This window comes from Artemia sp. Qi Xiang Cuo, chromosome 20 (assembly GCF_049724085.1).
Source record: "Artemia sp. Qi Xiang Cuo chromosome 20, ASM4972408v1, whole genome shotgun sequence".
In the NCBI taxonomy this organism is placed as follows: Eukaryota; Metazoa; Arthropoda; class Branchiopoda; order Anostraca; family Artemiidae; genus Artemia; species Artemia sp. Qi Xiang Cuo.
In genome coordinates this window covers 54,026,987-54,045,778 of record NC_142813.1, presented here as the reverse complement: position 1 = coordinate 54,045,778, position 18,792 = coordinate 54,026,987, and the positions used below count along the sequence as shown (strand labels likewise).

Genomic DNA, 18,792 nt, shown 5'->3' with positions numbered 1-18,792 from the left:
AATATCTACATAATAGTTTATCTCACTCAGGATAAGCTGATTATCTCCGAGTGCACAAAGAAAACCGGCTTTGTTACAGATCAAGAATAAAGTGTGGTCGCTTTAATAGACAAGTACCATTTTATAAAAGTGTGGTACTTCCGGCTGAATTTTAGTACGAACTCAACTCCTTTCTTACGGTTTGCTGAATACACTAGGGGGGATTAGGCTACCCCTCTCCTTTAAGTGACATTTTTTCTGATGGCTCTTAAATTGGATTTCGTGAAGTTTGTCATTAAAGACGAAAAACCAGTGTTTGATAGTGAAATGTAGGCCAATTAACAATAAAGTGTTGTCTTTGACCATGAAACCTGCACGCAACTCGATAGCTTTGTATGGCTCGATGGCTTATTTGTACCAACTGTGCTAGTATAATTCATACAACAGGCCGCCCAGAATGCATTATATTAAATAACTAAGCTAACCACCTCTATCTATTAAATATTTAATTAAAATATACCTTCTCGCTCAGGCTAAGCTGATTATTTCCGAGTGGACACAGAAAACCGGTTTCATTACAGATTAAGAACAAAGTGTGGTCGCTATAATACCTAGGTACAAAATCATTTACGTACCCTTTTTACGTACTCAGTAGTGGATTCAGTGAAACTTGCTTTGTCGTTGCAGATCTTAAGACCCCTCCCCCGTGCAGTTTTCATTGTCAATTGCCTTTAGTTGTTCCCATTTAAACTCTCCGAACGTCCTTCTATATTTGTCATCACTTAATATAAAGCACGTATTCTTCATAGTTTTACTTAGGTTCAGGCCTTAGCAATTTTTCTAGAGGGACAGCTCGTAAAAATAAACGCGAAAAGGTTTATTTTTAGGACTGCGGAGGATGATCAACGACTAAATTAGGAATCGTTTATAGGCTACTCCGCTTGCCGCTGATAATATTATTTGAAAGCTTTAAACCGTTATTTATCTTATCATCATGGCTTTGGTGGTATTTACATGAATTTACACGAAGCTATGGAGAAAAACCACGTAGAAACTCGTGACTAAAAAAAAAAAAAAAAAAAAAAAAAAAAAAAAAAAAAATCCGGTTGAAATGTGAAAAGTGGGATCGTTTAATCAATCGTATTTATAACATAATATTTTCCACTTTTCAAGCTTTATTTATCTTATCAGTACAGATTCTGTGGTGTTTGCCAGATTTTTTTTTTTATTATGAATTTTAGAAACCCAGTTTACGAGGAAAAAACGAAACACAAAAGAAAAACAAAACCACAACAAACTTGTTGAAAAACCCAAAAGTGGAAATGTTGCTCTACACGTACTGCCTATACCGTGATAACACCACGGTAGCGGAAATATTTCGAAGAGGTTCTAGCAACAGTAGAAGTTTGTTATAGTGTTATTCCATGCTAACCATTATAAAGGAGGCCCTAGACGGTCAATCATTTTGATAAAAAGTTTCCGTCAATCGATTGACGTGTGCTTTGATTAATCTTCAATCGACCCTTCAATCTTGACCAAAGCTAATGTAGCACGCTCCTTTTTTTCAGAATGTTCGAGTCATTCAAACTTTGTAACAATCACCGTCAACGCTTGACTCAAGCGTCAAACAGATTCCTAGACGGTCAATCATGCTTGATTCAATCGATTGACGTGTGCTTTGATTAATCTTCAATCGACCCTTCAATCTTGACCAAAGCTAATGTAGCACGCTCCTTTTTTTCAGAATGTTCGAGTCATTCAAACTTTGTAACAATCACCGTCAACGCTTGACTCAAGCTTCAAACAGATTCCTAGACGGTCAATCATGCTTGATTCAATCGATTGACGTGTGCTTTGATTAATCTTCAATCGACCCTTCAATCTTGACCAAAGCTAATGTAGCACGCTCCTTTTTTTCAGAATGTTCGAGTCATTCTAACTTTGTAACAATCACCGTCAACGCTTGACTCAAGCGTCAAACAGATTCCTAGACGGTCAATCATGCTTGATTCAATCGATTGACGTGTGCTTTGATTAATCTTCAATCGACCCTTCAATCTTGACCAAAGCTAATGTAGCACGCTCCTTTTTTCAGAATGTTCGAGTCATTCAAACTTTGTAACAATCACCGTCAACGCTTGACTCAAGCGTCAAACAGATTCCTAGACGGTCAATCATGCTTGATTCAATCGATTGACGGAAGCTTTTGATCAAAATGATTGACCTTCCTGGGCCTCTTTAAAACTCAATGAAACACATGCCTCTATAAAATTGGGACAATAAACTCCAAGACGGTAGAGAACGGACCACACTGAGAATTGGCTCGTTTAGTATAGGAATATTTTACTCGTTTAGTAGGAATATTTTAATTAAATAAATCACCTTAATTTAATAAGGTGAGAAAATCCTCGTTTTCTCACCTTTTTTATTTTATTTTTCATTTATTATTTCCTTTCCTCTCTTAGCTTTATGTATTTTAATCAAATAGTTAATATATAGTGGTGGTTAGGCATTTAATATAATGCGTTCTGGGCAGTCGACTTTTCATAATTCTTTGTTATAGTTTCCATAATTTTCTTTCTAAAGTATTATATTTTCATCATGTTTTGGTATATGTCATTATGATTAACCTAACTTCACTTCTCGAGTGTGTTCTGGATAATACGTAAGTACCACCTGCACCCCTGAGCAGCTACGCACACGGGGGTAGAGGCAGTCGGCCCCGTGCCTCATCCCTGTTAGAAATTTCCAGATTTTTATAAACTTTCTTATATTTTTCACATTATTCATCTTTTTGTATTTTAACAAGCCCGCCGTTTTTCTCCCCTCTCCCCCACATAAAAAATTCTGGGCCTATATGGTACGAAAACATTTTAGGGAGCTCAAAGGTTTTGAGCCCTAAAAAAATCTTAAATGTATGAAAATATGAGAAATTATAAGATAAATCTTAAGTTTTTTTTTTGGGGTGGGGAGTTGAAGATTCCCTCACTCTGCTTACGTACCGGCACCTAAGGGATTCTGGAGAATACTGAAGCTTTATCTCTGCCAGATAATAAGCACGTTTTAGTGATGGTAACACATAAAGGTCATATCTGACCAGTGGCGTCGATTGAGGGGGAGGGGTAGTGGTAGGGGCATATGTCCTCAGCACTTCCCCCATCTATATATTGAATAATATAGTTTTGTATTTTCATTGAAAACTGAAAAAATACAAAATTACCCCTCTATCTTTTGATAAATACATCTGTCACCCTCCCCTCCTAACTTTCTTAAACTGGTGCCAATGTGTCCGCTTTCCAAATTCTGAGATAAGTACCGAAAAATTATTTACAAAGTTGTTCTCAAAAGGTAAATAGTCATATGCCAATGTGTGCGAGAATGTCTTTTCAGTCACACTTTGATCTTCTGATCTATATTGCTTTACTAATCAAGCCTTTGAGCTTGATAGGGCTTATAGCTTAGCAAAAATGTTCTGGGCTTCTGGCCATTATCTCAGAAATATTAGATTCGACCTTTAGGCGGCACAGCGACGGTTTGACAATTGAAGTGTGCGGCTTCTAGGCTCTATGGCCGTGACTCCCAACGTGAAGCGCAGGCGCCAATGGTGGGGCATGACAATACTTTGGTGGATCATGAGTAGGACGTACACCCTTCGGCTTACTATCCTTTAGAAGTTAGAACCTTAATAAAAAAATAAAAAAAAAAATGCGAAGACACAAAAAATTCACATTCATATGCATTTAAAGAGTAAAAAAAGGGTACTTCCCATTATGTGGGCCTCTACAAGGAAACCAGTCACGAAAAACCCGAGGCATCCTTGACAAAAGCAAAGATTTGCTATCTGATGTTGTGTAAACAAGTATTCAGGGGTTTCTCACTCTGGGAATTATATTTAAACTTTTTTTTTTTTGGGTTTTAGGGGGGTACCTAGGTTAAGTTAAGTTAGGTTACGTATTTAATATATACGGTATACTTTGCCCCCCTAATGTGCAAATATATAGCCCAAATTTGCTTCTAAACTATTGTATATTCATCCCTTTTTTTATTTCATTAGCATTAACCAAAAATTACTTTAGAAAGGCCCATATAATGCAAGAGTACCCCTTAATTTTTGAAAAAAAAATCATGGGACGACCCGACAAACAATACCAAATTAATAAGCTTCCTTATGGTAAATACACGTAAAATTTTTAATAACAAAATTTATATATAACGAGGGGGACATCCGGATTTTAGAAATGCCTAGATGTGGCATGGCCCAAAATTGGCTGAAAACCACTGGTCTATCAAAAACGATAGTGAACGGATCCGAAAAAAAAAATTGGTGTGTCTATTTGCGTATAAATTTAGACTGAATTGAAATAATGCTAAGAACGAAGCCTACAATTTCACTTGGCAAGCGTTATCTCAGCTTTCACTTCAACTGTTTTCTGGCAAGCGAATTGAGGATTCGAATTGAACATTATTTTCCTACTTGTCAAGATGTAATCACGCTTTGAACATAATACCCCGACAATGATGTCTATTTGAAAGTTCGGGATGATTTTTTTTTCTACTGCGAGCATGGTTGCCACAGGCAGTATATTTGTGCCATTTGTGGTACATTTTCCCTCTCCCATAATTAATGACACGAGCATATCCAAAATTATACTATTTTTTTTTTCATTCATTTAGTGCTCCGTATGTCAGTTTAACCTCACACGTACGAACAATTTATGAAAACTGTGCTTTTTCGTCTTGTAGTAGTATTTTGCTAGTAAGATAGTGGATTTCACAAAGTGAAGGCATTGCTAGCTCAGTGGTTTCAATTCATCAAAATGTAGGGTTTGGTGGCAAAAAAATGTGTTTTTTTTTCAGAATCTAAGGTTCTGTAATATTTTTGTTCCTTTTTCTTTTTTTTTTCAACGAAAATACTAAAGGCCATTTCCAACAAACTTACCATTTTTTCTAAATCTAGGGGGTGGTCAAAAATATGTGGGGGGGCAAGTGCCTTCCCATATTCCCAACCCAATTGATGTTACTGCTCTGGCTGCGACTTTCACAAAAATATATGGGGGGGGGGGCAAGTGCCTTCCCACATTCCCAATCCAATTGACGTTACTGCTCTGGCTGCGAATTTCATTTTATAGCTAATGAATGCAAACTTACATAACATTTAAATAATGAAGATAACTTTTTCATTTTAAAATATTGTCTCAAAAGTTAAAGAATTTCTTAAGACTGATTTCCGCCCGGTAAACCGATTCAGTCAGGGTACTGAAGCTCTTAATTTGAAAAAAAAAACGAATATTCCAGTCCAGGTCTTAAAGAATTATCTGTACAATAATTATTAATGTTGGACGAAATTTTATCCTAGATTCTTAAGGTGTATTCCTGAACTAACGCTTAGCCGGCCTAGAGTTTTACCATTTTTAGCAAATATTTTGGCAAAGAAAATTAGTATATTTAGAACTAGAAGCTCTGGGTGAAGCTTATTTGAGGTGGATCGATTCAAATGTTCAGATTCTCCTGTATTTTAAACAGGGCCGTATCCAAGGGGGTTGGCTACCCACTTGGAACCCTGCTAAAATATATCTCCGACTCGTTAATTGGTCGTGAAGTTGCCGTTAAAAAACCTCTTACTTGAGGCCTTTAGATTTATTTGAAAAATTCCTCTAGAGGAGGACAGGTCCATACAGGAATCTTTTTGGAAGGGCTACAGTATTAGCCTCTATGATCATATGTATCCAAGCCCATTCGCAAAAACTGTTAGCTTGGTAGTTGCATGTCGAGAAATTAAAAGATGACAAACACTTAAAATTTAAGTTTTGATGGTCAAACAATTATTTTCCGAAGCAAATAATTGAGAGGAAAGTTAAAAAAAGGAATATACTGCAAAAATTCGTCATGAACAACCACAGAACACGCCAAGAAGAGTGGGACCTGAAAACCAGGTGGGTGCAGTTCAAATAATGGTAAAGTTGATTCAGCCAAGGACATTTGTATATTTCAAGTCAGGAAAGGAGCCTGACTTAAGAGTACAATTAATCAAATTGAGTCAGCAAAAAACATAATAAAATACCATTAGTTACAATCAACGCTACAAACGCCGTCTTGAACTTGAAATAAGGATGCATATCAATCAGGGTAGCCAACTGGTACACTTTTCGTGTGAAATGCACTCTTTTTTTTTTACCTCAGAGGGGAAAGATAGAAAATTATTCTTTTTGGGTGTTATTTTTTTCATTCAATTTGAACGTCAGTAGTTGGCATCTTCGTCAGAAATGTATTTAACCCAAGGAACCATGTTACCAACTTGCACAATTTTGATTTAAATGCTCTCTTTTATACCGCAGAGGCGATGCACACGCTGTAACAGCCGTGCGCATGCAAATTCTTTGGTTTGCACTCTTTTTGAGCAAAAATCACTCTTTTTTGGCCTTGATTTGCACTCTTTTTGGACGTCAGCAGTTGGCAACCCTGATATCAACACGAATTATTTTATATTCCGTTTTTTTCCAAAACTTTTTCAACGTGTGCATATTTTCAAGAAAGATAAATTTTTTCATGAATTTCTTCCTTATTCTTTTGAAAATATGAAATTGAAAATATGCTGAAAAAAAAAACTTGTAGAGATTACTCTGATATCGTTTATGGCTCAATGCTTCCCAACTTACTTTAAAAGAGGTCCTAGACCCATGATTTCCAATGTTGGGCGCAGGCCCCACTGGTGGGGGATGGTAATATTTTGGCGGATAACGGGCAGGGTGTGCACCATTCGGCTAACAATACTTTAGAGCTTTAATTTTGCGATAATATTTTTCAAACAGTTCGTGGTAACGAACTGTAAGCAAGGAGCGACCCGGCTCAATAGTAACCGAAACTCTTAAAAAATAGGATTTTGATACCAATAGATACATCCAAAGAATCAGATTTTAATGCTGATTTCAAATATATAAGTTTAATCAAGTTTAGTCCTACGCATCCTGAGAAAATTTGGCTGATTTTCGAAAAAGGGGGAAAGACCCCCTAAAAGTTATAGAACCTTAATGAAAATAACACCATCAGATTCAGCGTATCAGAGAACACTACTGTAGAGGTTTCAAGTTCCTATCTGCAAAACTGTGGAATTTTTGTATCTTTGCCAGAAGAAATATGACGGATGCATGTTTTTTTTTATTTTTTTTTTTCCAGGGGTGATCGACCCAGTGGTCCAAGAATATCGTGGGAGGGCTCATTGGAACCCTCCCACATAATATTGGTTATTGGGAAGTATACAGACGTTTTCAGGGGGGATTTTTCGGGTAGTGGGGGGAGGGGTCTGGGGGCTATGTGTGAGGATCTTTCCATGGAGAAAGTTTTCATGGGGGAAGGGACATTTCTATGAAGGGGGCGCCGGATCAAGTTTTTCAACTGAAAGTAAGTAGCAACATCAAAACTTAAAACGAACAGAAAATATTACTTATATGATTGGGTTCGCCCCCTAGTCAATACCTCGCTCGTTAAGCCAAAGATCTTTTAGTACTTTCATAAGAGCTGTTTATTCTAATTAACAGCATTTGTGATTATGGGGTCATTCTTAAAGAATCGGTACAAAATGCGAAGTTTAGCGTAAAGAGCGAGGTATTGACGTGGGGGCGAACCCCCTAATATACGTATTAAATGTATGAATATAGAAGTTCGTTACGTAAGTTAATTCGTAAGTTACGTATATTTATTACTTATAAGAACGACCGTAAATAAAATTAAACAACTTTCGAGAAAGCCATTTAAGCAAATAAAAGTAAAATTAATATGCAAATTTTGTTTTAATTATTCATGTACGGTGAGCCAATATCAAGACCGACATTAATTCAAAAACGTTCAAAAATTAAATAAAAAAACAGGTTTTTTTAAAACTGAAAGTAAGGAGCGACGTTAAACCTTGAAACGAACAGAAATTGTTTTGTACATGAAAGGGCTGTCCCCTCCTCAACGCCGCGCTGTTTACGCTAAAGTTTGACTTTCTCACAATTCTATTTTTTTAACAATAAAAAACTTTAGCGTAAAGAGCGAGGCGTTGAGGAGGGGACAGCCTCTTTCATATACGGAATAATTTCCGTTCGTTTTAAGTTTTGACGTCGCTCCTTACTTTCAGTTAATTTTTTTTTTTAATCATGTGAAAAACATCACAATCAAATGCATTGAAAGAGCAAAACTATACATGATAGTATTGTAATGACGATTTGCATTGTGTAAAAGGTGGTGTATTCAGACCATATTTTTTTATTAGTATAAAATATGTCTAGAGGACGACTCAAGAAAAGATACCAAATTAATGGCATTTTCCGATTCGTAACATTTTGAATAACCATTTTTTTACGTCACAAGGGGACATCATGATATTAGAAATGCCTTGGCGGGGCGTGCCCCATATCGGTTGGGAACCACTACCCTAGATGGTCAATCATTTTGATCAAAAGTTTCTGTCAATCGATTGACTCAAGCATGATTGACCGTCTGTGAACCTCTTTGACGCTTGAGTCAAGCTTTGGCGGTGATTGATAGAAAGTTTGCATGACTCAATCATTTTGATCAAAAGTAAATTTGCTTAACCGAGATAGAGTTTCAGGAAAAGATAAATAGGAAAATGAACAAGTTTGTGATACTTGGATGTGAAGGGAGATTTGTTTTGTGAAGAGGAATTAGCGACAGTTCTAAAAGGATTAAAAAATAATAAGGCTCCAGGTGCTGATAGGGTGGTAAATGAGTTTCTTAAATATGGTGGCTCTGAGGCTAGTAATAAGTTACTGAAGATTATGAATATAATTTTTAAAAAGAGGAAGTCTTAACGATTTTAGGAAAATCTTAATTAAGCCACTTTATAAGAAAGGTGATAAAAGTGAGTGTGGTAATTATCAAGGCATTAGTTTGGTCTCTGTAGGCAGTAAATTACTTAGTAATATGATACTTTTTAGACTGGGAGATGCCGTAGACAAAGTTTTAAGAAAAGAACAGTGCGGTTTTAGAAAAGGTAGAGGATGTGTCGACCAATTTTCACTCTTAGGCTAATAATTGAGAAGTGCCTGAGTTTTCAAACACCTTCGGTCCTCAGTTTTCAGTTAGATTATGAGGAAGCGTTCGATTCTGTTGCAGCTGGTTTTGTATTAAATCAGGAGTTAAGTAGGGTTGTTTTCTATGCCCTTTATATGGATTGTTTTGATGGACTTTGTCTTAAGGAGCACAGGAAAGGCATTGGGAGACCACGGAATCAAATGGGAAGGAAAAAGTCTCCTGGACTTAGATTATGCTGATGATTTTAAGCATCCTAGATGAAAGTGTGACAAAATGAAAGAAGTTTTAGAGGTTTTGCGAGTTCAGGGTGCTAGAATAGGTTTGAAAATTAATGTTAAGAAGACTTAGTCACTAAGGCTAGGATTAAGTGAAGATGAAAAGGTGACGTTGGGTAATGAAAAGATTTTTCAGCTGGGCCGCAGCTTCACTTACCTTGGTAGTATTATTAATAAAGATGGTGGGAGCAGTGAAGATGTTAAGAGTAGAATAGCCAAGGCTCAGGGTGTTTTTTTCACAGTTAAAAAAAGTTTGGAAGGACAGGAAGATAAGTCTGCAAACCAAGATTAGAATATTAGAAGCTGCAGTGATGACAGTGGTCAAAATATGTCTCTGATGGGTGCTCCGAAAAGCGGATGAAGATTTGCTAGATGTTTTCCAAAGAAATTACTTAAGGATTGCTCTGGGTACCTGGCTGACTGACCGTATTTCAAACAATAGGCTATGCGAAAAATGTGTTTCAATACCACTCACTCTCTAGGGCTATAATGAAAGAAAGGCTGAGGTTGCTAGGGCACGTTGTGCGGATGAAGGAGGATAGATTGCCGAAGGTTGTCCTTTTCGGCCAATCATCGAAAGATAAACGGAAAGCAGGTCGTCTTCATCTGTGGTGGGAAGACGTCATAAAGAAGGTTTTAAAGGGAATAAGAGATTTCCTGGGCGGCTGTAAAATGGAAGGCTTTGAATAGATTGGGATGGGGGAGGAGCGTGCGTAGCTGTGTTGAACTCAGGTGGCTTGGTGCTGCGGTGAGTTGTTAGTAGTAGTAGCAGTAGTAGTAGTGTGTTAGATTAGCTTGATGGGTTCATTGAAGAGTCGATTGAAGGTTGATTAATGCACACGTCAATCGATTGATAGAAACTTTTGATCAAAATGATTGACCATCAAGGGTATCCTTAATCTACTGCTATGGTCGGCCTGTGGTCCTGGTCAATCACACAGAGAGCTGACGACTTGCTCGCGGAGCTCTGGAAACTAGTGTCTATTATATGAGCTGACCTACCATGCAGATGGTAATTGTCAAACTGATCACATTGGTGGCGTAGGATCAAGTAATTGGGGGTGTCGCTTATCTGGCTATAAAAAAGGGTACCGTTATCGGAAATAATAAAACAGCATCATTTTTCCAGAGCTACGGATTTAAGGCCTTTGAACGTTCAGACTTGTTGAAAATTGTGGTTACAGCTACAGATAGGTTTACTCTAGGCAGATCATCTACTAGTTCAGAGTCTGAACGTACTAATTAGCCGCCCATATGGAGTCTAAGGATAGTATGTAAAACTTGATGACACATTATTTCAGGTGTAAACAAGAGCTCTGTGGTATCGGAGAAGCCTTGGGACCTAAGGGCAATTTTCGTACGCTGGCTAGCACAATGGAATTTACTTTCCGCTTGCATTCACCCTCTGCTAATTATCTAGTTAATAGCATCTATCATAGCTCAGAGTGTGATCGTACTAATTAGCTAATCACATGAGGCCTAAAGTAAGCTGAAAGGACGGATCAACATCAAAACTTAAAAGAACATAAACTTAAATAGACAGAACACAAATAAACATAATGTGTTGAAATAAGTAAAGAAATTATTCCGTATGTGAGGGGGCTAGAGGGAAACTAGCCACTCTCCCATGCGTATCCTTTCCTCCCCCAAGGACTTACGATCAGCATTCTGAGATAGTCACTCGATTCAGCACAGTTGAAAGGTCCGATAACTGAGTTTGGGGATGACCTGACCCGCCATAGTCCCTGGGAAAGGGGCTAGGGTAACGAAATTTGCCCGTTGTTGACATATAGTATTTTATTGGGAAATATACGAGTTTTTTTTACGGGGGGGGGGGATTTTCCACGGGTGGAATTTTTATGGGGAGGAAAGTTTCCAGGGAAATTTTCCAACGAAAATTTTACACGGGGGGGGGGGTCTCGGTTGGGCTTTGAAAAATGGTCGGAAATTAATTTAAAAAGCATTTGTTTTCAACTGAATGTAAGGAGCAGTATTAATACTTAAAGCGAACAAAAATTATTCCATATGTGAGGGGGGCTGCTCCTTACTCAATCCTTGTTCTTTGTGCAAAAGTTTGACTTTTTGTCACGATTCTTTTAGAAAGACTGCTCGAACACAAGGGCCATTGAATTTGAATGAGAAGAGCTTTAGCGTTAAGAGCAGGGGATAAACTCAAGTGGTTACAGTTATGGCCACGGGTTTCCGTGCTCGATCGGACTTCTGAGAGGCAAGAGTTACGTTTTTAACATCTGCGTCTGTAACTACTGGCTTTTGAAACTTAATTAAATTTGGTAGAAATTAACATCTAGGACTTTTATTGCGCCTTTGAGAGTTTGAATCACAGTTTATATAATTATCTAATTGAGAATTATTATCTAATTGAGATAATTATATAAACTGTGGTTTGAATCCAATCCGATAAACATTGTCGCTTGGGTTACTTTGTAATTTTGATCCTTAGGTTACAAATTTTGCAATGCTTCAAGGGGCCTTGGCACCAGAAGTCTCAGATCAGATTACAGCAGTTATAAGCAGTATAGTGCAGGGTTGCCAACTTGCAAACTTTTTGTGTGAAATGCACTCTTTTTTACCTCAGTGGGGAAGCGGAAGAGTGAAAATCACTCTTTTTGGGTCTTAGTTTTCATTCACTTTGAACGTCAGTAGTTTGTAACTTCGTCAGAAGTGTAATTAACCAAAGGAACAGGGTTACCAATCTGAGCACTTTTCATTTGAATGTACTCTTTTATACCTCAGAGCTGATGCGCAAGCTTTGGCAGTCGTACGCGTACAAATTTTTGACTTGCACTCTTTTTGAGCAAAAATCACTCTTTTTTGGCCTTGATTTGTACTCTTCTGGACGTCAGTGGTTTGCATCCCTGGTCTAGCGTCTGGTAGTGTTTTATTTTATCAAAATTATTTTTAGCTACACAGTAGGAAATTTATTTTTTGAAGAATCTAAGCCTATTTGAAACTTATCTGCAGTTATGAAAATTGTTACTTACCTCTGAGGCATTACTGCCGGCTGCCGGTCAAAATCAGATGCATATTTATTTATTTTTTAAAGAGATTAATCAAAAAAACTTTTTGCACAAAATAAGTTTTTCAAAAAAAAGTAAAGAACTCTATTGAACCAAAAATGGAATCAAATAATCTACCAAGCATACAACTACCACAATTCAGTAGCAATAAATAAATACAACCCAAAACAAAAAGAAATTAAGCAAAGTCAAACTTAAGATAAGCATAAATCAGTATAAAAAGGGCTATCAAACCCTATGCTTTCTAAAAATTAGGACTAATTTTGTACTTTACTTAAAAATTTCAACAGCATTTACTAAAATGCAAATGAATTTTAAATTCAACATGTATAGACTAATATTTATTCCTTAAAATCTGAATTAAGTTTTGTTTTCTTAATGTTATAAGTGAAAACAATTAAAAGAATTTTGTTCAAAAACGATACTAGTCCTCTCAATTTCCAATCGAATGAACCCTTTTTGAAGTTTCTACGACAACGCTTTCTTTAAAAACCTTATATGCCCCCAGGGCTTAACTTGCAACTCTTTCCATGAGGGCTGTGGGGGTGGGGGGGGGGCTCTCCATTCACTTTCGACTATTAAAAAGGGCACTAGCTCTTTCAATGTCCAATCAAATGAGCCATTTTTGAAGTTTCTACGACAACACTTTTTATATATAAAAAAAACTTATATGCCCCAGGGTATAACTTACAATCCTTGCCCTGAGGGCTCTGAGGGGGGTTTTCATCCTAAAGACCCAATATCCAGAAGTTTTAACTACGTTGAACAAAACGTATATCTTAAAATTTTGATTGGATGTATTTGGGGAAAGGGTGGACATGAGAGGGGGGCTAGTTGCCCTCCAATTACTTTCATCTATTAAAAAGGGCAATTTTCAATTTCAATCGAATGAGCCCTTTTTGAAGTTTTACGACATAGGTTTCTATAAAAAACCTCATATGTCCCCAGGGCATAACTTAAAATCCTTGCCCTGAGGGCTGTGTGTGTGTGCGGGGGGGGGGGGGGGTTCATCCTCAAAGACCTAATTTCCAGAACTTTAAAATACGTTGAACAAAATGGCTATCTCAAAATTTTGATTGTGTGTGTTTGGGAAAATGGTGGGCGTGAGAGGGGGTTAGTTGCCCTCCAATTTTTTTTACTATTAAAACTCTTTTGACTATTAGAAGATATATTGAAAGGGTACGAACAGTACCCTTTCAATATATCTTCGCACCACGTGTGGCACACTTCGCACCACGTGTGGCACACTTCGCACCACGTGTGGCACACTTTGCACCACGCGTGGCACACTTCGCACCACACGTGACACACTGCGTACCACAAGTTGCACACTTCGCACCACGCGTGGTACACTTATGTCAATCGTGCGACGTGCCACCTGGTATTACCATTTTTGAAAGTACAGGGTAACCCCTCCGGTAGCTTTTAGCCTATAGGTAACGAAAATATGTTCGTAATCAAAGTCTGTCTCTTGACATCTTATGAAGCAAACATGCCCATTGGGACACTGCGACATACCCAAGAGATAAATGACTTTTAGAGAGCGTGCATTCATACTTCAGACGGCAATGGAGGATAACCCAAAAAACCGTGTGTAATTAAAATAAAAATTCATTAAATGAAATAGGAATTCATGATACAAAAAAATCGTGTACGCTATACAGTACTGGCCAAGCACGGTGGAAACGTGTGGTGCCCCGAGACCTACATCAGGAATGAAGAGGTGGCAATCCCTCGAGGTGAAATTCGAACATTTTACGGTAATTAGGAGCATAATTTCTTCAAAATACTAAACATTGAGCATTGACCTTATTAAGGACATTGTTAAGTATTGAACATAAATATTAAAAGAAGATTTTTATACAAGAAAAACATTTTGTTAAGACCCTTATTAAAAGTTATATGCTTTCACACCTGGAACTGAATTTGCTTTAAAATTTGGCGAGAGCTAGCTATACGGGTCCACAACAAAAAAAATAGTTTTTTACAGCCTAATTCGAAGAAGTACATTCTAAAATGTGAAAGTCCTACATATTTCGTTCTGCACAAAAATAAATAAAAAATTAAAAAGTCGCTTTTGTTGTCGCAACTAAGATAGGATACATCTGCAAAAAAAAAAAATAAAAAAAAATCAATTTTTGTTGAAATAAGCCCTCCACTGATATACTAGACACTGGCTTGGTAAGATTACCCCTGCCCAAAAAAAAAAAAAAAAAAAAACAAAAAAACTAATAGCTGTATCCAAGACCATTTTTCAAAGTAAAAATCGAAAATGAATTAAGGACATTGTTCATAAATTCAAAGGATAAGCTCTTCAAACACTTACTTATTTTCCCTTGTAAATTCCCTGTAAGTTGTAACACCCAAAGTTTATAGGGTGTATTCAAAATTTCGATACTGCTCTTCCTTTCCTACCCCCCCCGCTTTTTTGTGCAATTTCAATGATGACCATTCAATTTCAGGTTTGAATACTTATAGCATTAGCAAAAGAACTCTTTGAGTACTCTTCCCCTTTCAAAAATCAATCATTTATTAAATTAGTTCCAAACCATTATCACTAAATTCATATTGTCGCATATTATTAGCGCTAAATTCAAGTATTATCGCCTTTAATAAGAAATATATATAGCCTACGTATTTTATCGTATATTAAAACAAATTCACTCGTAAATGCCTGCTCGGTACTTATCGGTTACTTGAAACACATTCAAGAATTACGCTTAGGTTACATCTCAGAGAAAAGGTTTCATAGCAACAAAAACAAGTGATGGATGATACAATGTATTGGACTTAGAATCCATTGGACTTGTGTAATTTGGGCTATATATTTGCACATTAGGCGTGGGGGTTAGATTGCGTTAGGTCGGGTTAAGTTTCGATAGTTTTGTGTATAAAGTATTATTTTATCATCATGTCTTGTTATTTTTCATTAGGATTAAGATAAATTCACTTTTTGGGCGTGTTTCCAATAACCGACAAGTACCGCCTGCTCTTATGTGATCATCTTCGTCATATGTCTTGTAGCGCATGGTAGAAGTTACTATTACTTGCTGGTTTAGAGAATTTTTTATTACAAAAGCAAAATTCTTCTTTTCTTTAGACGCCAAAGAAATAGTATTTGATCCCGGTCCCTGCTTCAAATTTTGAAGTTACTTCCCATCGTTCCCTGAACTGGGTATGTGCTACTAATAAAAGGTATAGATTGTTATTATATAAGAAATTTGAAAAAAAATATAATTTCATTCTACACTTTGTTTCTTCCAAACAGACAATACTACATAGTGGACGTACCCTATATACAATAAACAAACAAAGATAATTAAATTTTGTGTCTTTTAATAATTTCATTAGCCTCGATAGTTAGGGTTCGTGACTTGGCATTCCTTATCACTGCCATGAATTATTTTCATGTAAGGCATAGAAAAGATAGGCAGCGCATCATAGGCAGCGCAATAGCGCTGCCTAGATAAAGAACGATGTTGGCACAATGCATTATTTATTATTAATTTTCTGGTTTTAGACCAGGGCACTTCGTATCGAAGGACTTGTTGTAAAAACTTTGAAAAGGGTTCATTCGATTTGAAATTGGAGTGCCTTATGCCCTTTTTAATAGTCGAAAGTGATTGGAAGGCAACTAACTCCTTCCATGCCCACGATTTCCCCAAACACATCCAATCAAAATTTTGAGATAACCATTTTGTTCAGGGTAGTTGACTTTCGGATAGAAACTATGTTTTTGAGGAGGACACTCCCCCACAACCCTCAGGGCGAGGGTCGTAAGTTATGCCCTGGGGGCATATAAGATTTTTATAGAGAGCGTTGTCGTAGAAACTTAAAGAAAGATTCATTCGATTGGAAATTCAAAGGGTTAGTGCGCTTTTTAATAGTTGAAAGTGATTGGAGGGCAACTAACCCCCCTCTCACGCCCACCTTTTCCCCAAAAACATCTAATCAGAAGGTTCAGATAGTAATTTTGTTCAACGTAGTTGAAAATTCTGAAATTAGGTCTTTGATGATGACACCCCCCCCCCTCACAGCCCTCAGAGCAAAAGTTGTAAGTTATGCCCTGGGGGCATACGAACTTCTCATAAAACGCGTCGTCATAAAAACTTTAAAAAGAGCTCATTCGATTGGACATTTAAAGTATTAATGCCGTTTTTAATAATCAAAAGTGGCTGGAAGGCAACTAACTCGCCTTCCACGCCCACCATTCATCCAAACACATCCAATCAACATTTTGAGATACCGTAGCTATTTTTTTCAACGTAGTTGAAAATTCTGGAAATTAGGTCTTTGGGGATAATAACCCCCTCGGAGCCCTCAGAGCAAGGGTTATAAGTTATGCCCTGGGGCATATAAGGTTTTTATTGAAAGCTTTGTCGTAGACGCTAGAAAAAGGGCACATTCGATTGAAAATTCAAAGGGCTAGTGTCCTTTCTAATAGTCAAAAGTGATTGGAGGGCAACTAACCCCCCTCTCACGCCCACCTTTTCCCCAAACACATAATCAGATTTTTTAGATAGCCATTTTGTTCAATGCAGCTGAAAGTTTTGGAAATTAGGTCTTTAAGAATGACAACCCTCCCCGCACAGTCCTCAGGGCAACGGTTGTAAGTTATGCCCTGGGGGTATATAAGGTTTTTTATAGAAAGCGCTGTCGTAAAACTTCAAAAAGGGCTCATTCGATTGAAAATTGAAACGGCTAGTGCCCTATTTAATAGATGAAAGTAATTGGAGGGCAACTAACCCCCCTCTCACGTCTATTATCTGTAACACACGCGAGAAGTGAAGTTTGGTTAATGCTAATGAAACAAAACAAAATAGGATGAAAATATAATAGTTTAGAAACAAATGTTGGCTCTGTATTTGTACTTCAGGGGGTTGGGGTAAATCATAGCATATATTAAATACTTAACCTAACCTGACCTAGGTACCTTTTTTTCCTAAACCCCAAAAAACAATAGTTTAAATATTGTAAACGTAATGATAAAGCACGGTTTTCGATCAAATTCTATATTGACCGATAGCCGTTTAACTAGTTCCTTTTATCATCTATTGTGCGTGTGTTACAGATAAAAGAACAATACCATTGAAAGTGGTTTATGAGTGGTGGGACAAGTAGCACTCCGAGATGTACACGTGATGACGAAGATTTGGTGACTTCTCGAAACTAGCTCTTGCAATTGCTTTATTTTTGTTAGGTTTCAATGCGCCGTCCCCTGTTAATATGCTTCTAATTTTTTTTTCTATACTTCTAAATGTTTGTTATACTCCTCCTAAACCAATAAATGAGAATGTTTTTGGATAAACTTTGTTAGATCATTGCACATAACGAATGTACGTCGAGCAAAGCTCTGTTTGATGCTAATCTGCTACGCTAACTGAACTGAATAGTGTAACTGAATAGCTACGCTATTCAGTTACACTGTTGTTTCTCAATTCTCACGCGTATCTTCTTAAAAAAAAATCCGCTACTTTAAGCTATGAAAATGTGAGATAGCACTTGGTTTTGAGTAGCCTACAGCGATTTATTCAATAAGTAAATTTTCTGGTGAGTAGTGTAATTGTTGTAGGCTATCTAGTTGTTTGTGACTCAATCAATACCGTTCTCTGTTCTTAGCGTTGAATACGCACACCAGTAATTTTTTAAGTTAGTCTTTGCCTATTTGTACATGTTGAAGATTCATTCGATATTAATTATGAATAGAAAGCAGTGGCGTTTCTGCCCTCTCTTGCACCCGGGGTGAATTCTTGATTAGCGCCCCCTTGTCTCCCACAAAATTTTCAGGTCAAATTTTTACAAATTTGCATTTATGAACAAATTATATTCAATTTTTTTAATTAATAATTAATTTTTAAGTTATTTAATTATTTTAAATTAATTAGTTTGATTATTTTTCTTAAAAATTAGTTTTTTATTTATTTTTATTTCATTGATTTATTAATTATTTTAATTTACTAACTGTAACCATCTACTTTGTTTGTTCAAAAATTACAAAATGATTATAACCATTAGATTATTTATTTGAAATTTTGCACCCCCAACGTTTCTGCTCCTCTGTTCCTCCCCTAAAACCGCACCTGATAAAAAGGCATATCTGACTTAGATTCATTCAGAAATTAGCACGTACATACGCAGATGGGGAGGAGAGTTCTGATGAATCCCCTTTTAATTCTTGAAATTTGTTGCGTTTTCTCATATTTTCTAAATTTTGTTCATGATTTGCCTCAGCATCACCCTTCGAAATAAATTCATGCAAACGGGCCTGATGCCACCAAACGCCACCAAATAAGACGCATCTTAAATGGCAGTGTCAAATGTCTTGACAAAATACTATTTACCTAAAGCTTCTTGGAATGGGCTTTTAGGCTAATTCGAGAAGTCAATCGACCTTCATCTTGAAAAGAAATGCTTTAGACTGTTTAAAATTATTAACAAAATAAATCTTAATTTGATATGTCAGACGG

General features: G+C 36.9%; 1 protein-coding gene across 3 annotated transcripts in view; it reads left to right on the top strand.

The window, feature by feature from the left end:
• The window catches only part of LOC148940362 (uncharacterized), a 210,374-nt gene that overhangs the window by 104,929 nt on the left and 86,653 nt on the right, over nt 1-18,792 (top strand). The gene's annotated exons all lie outside the window — the stretch shown is intronic.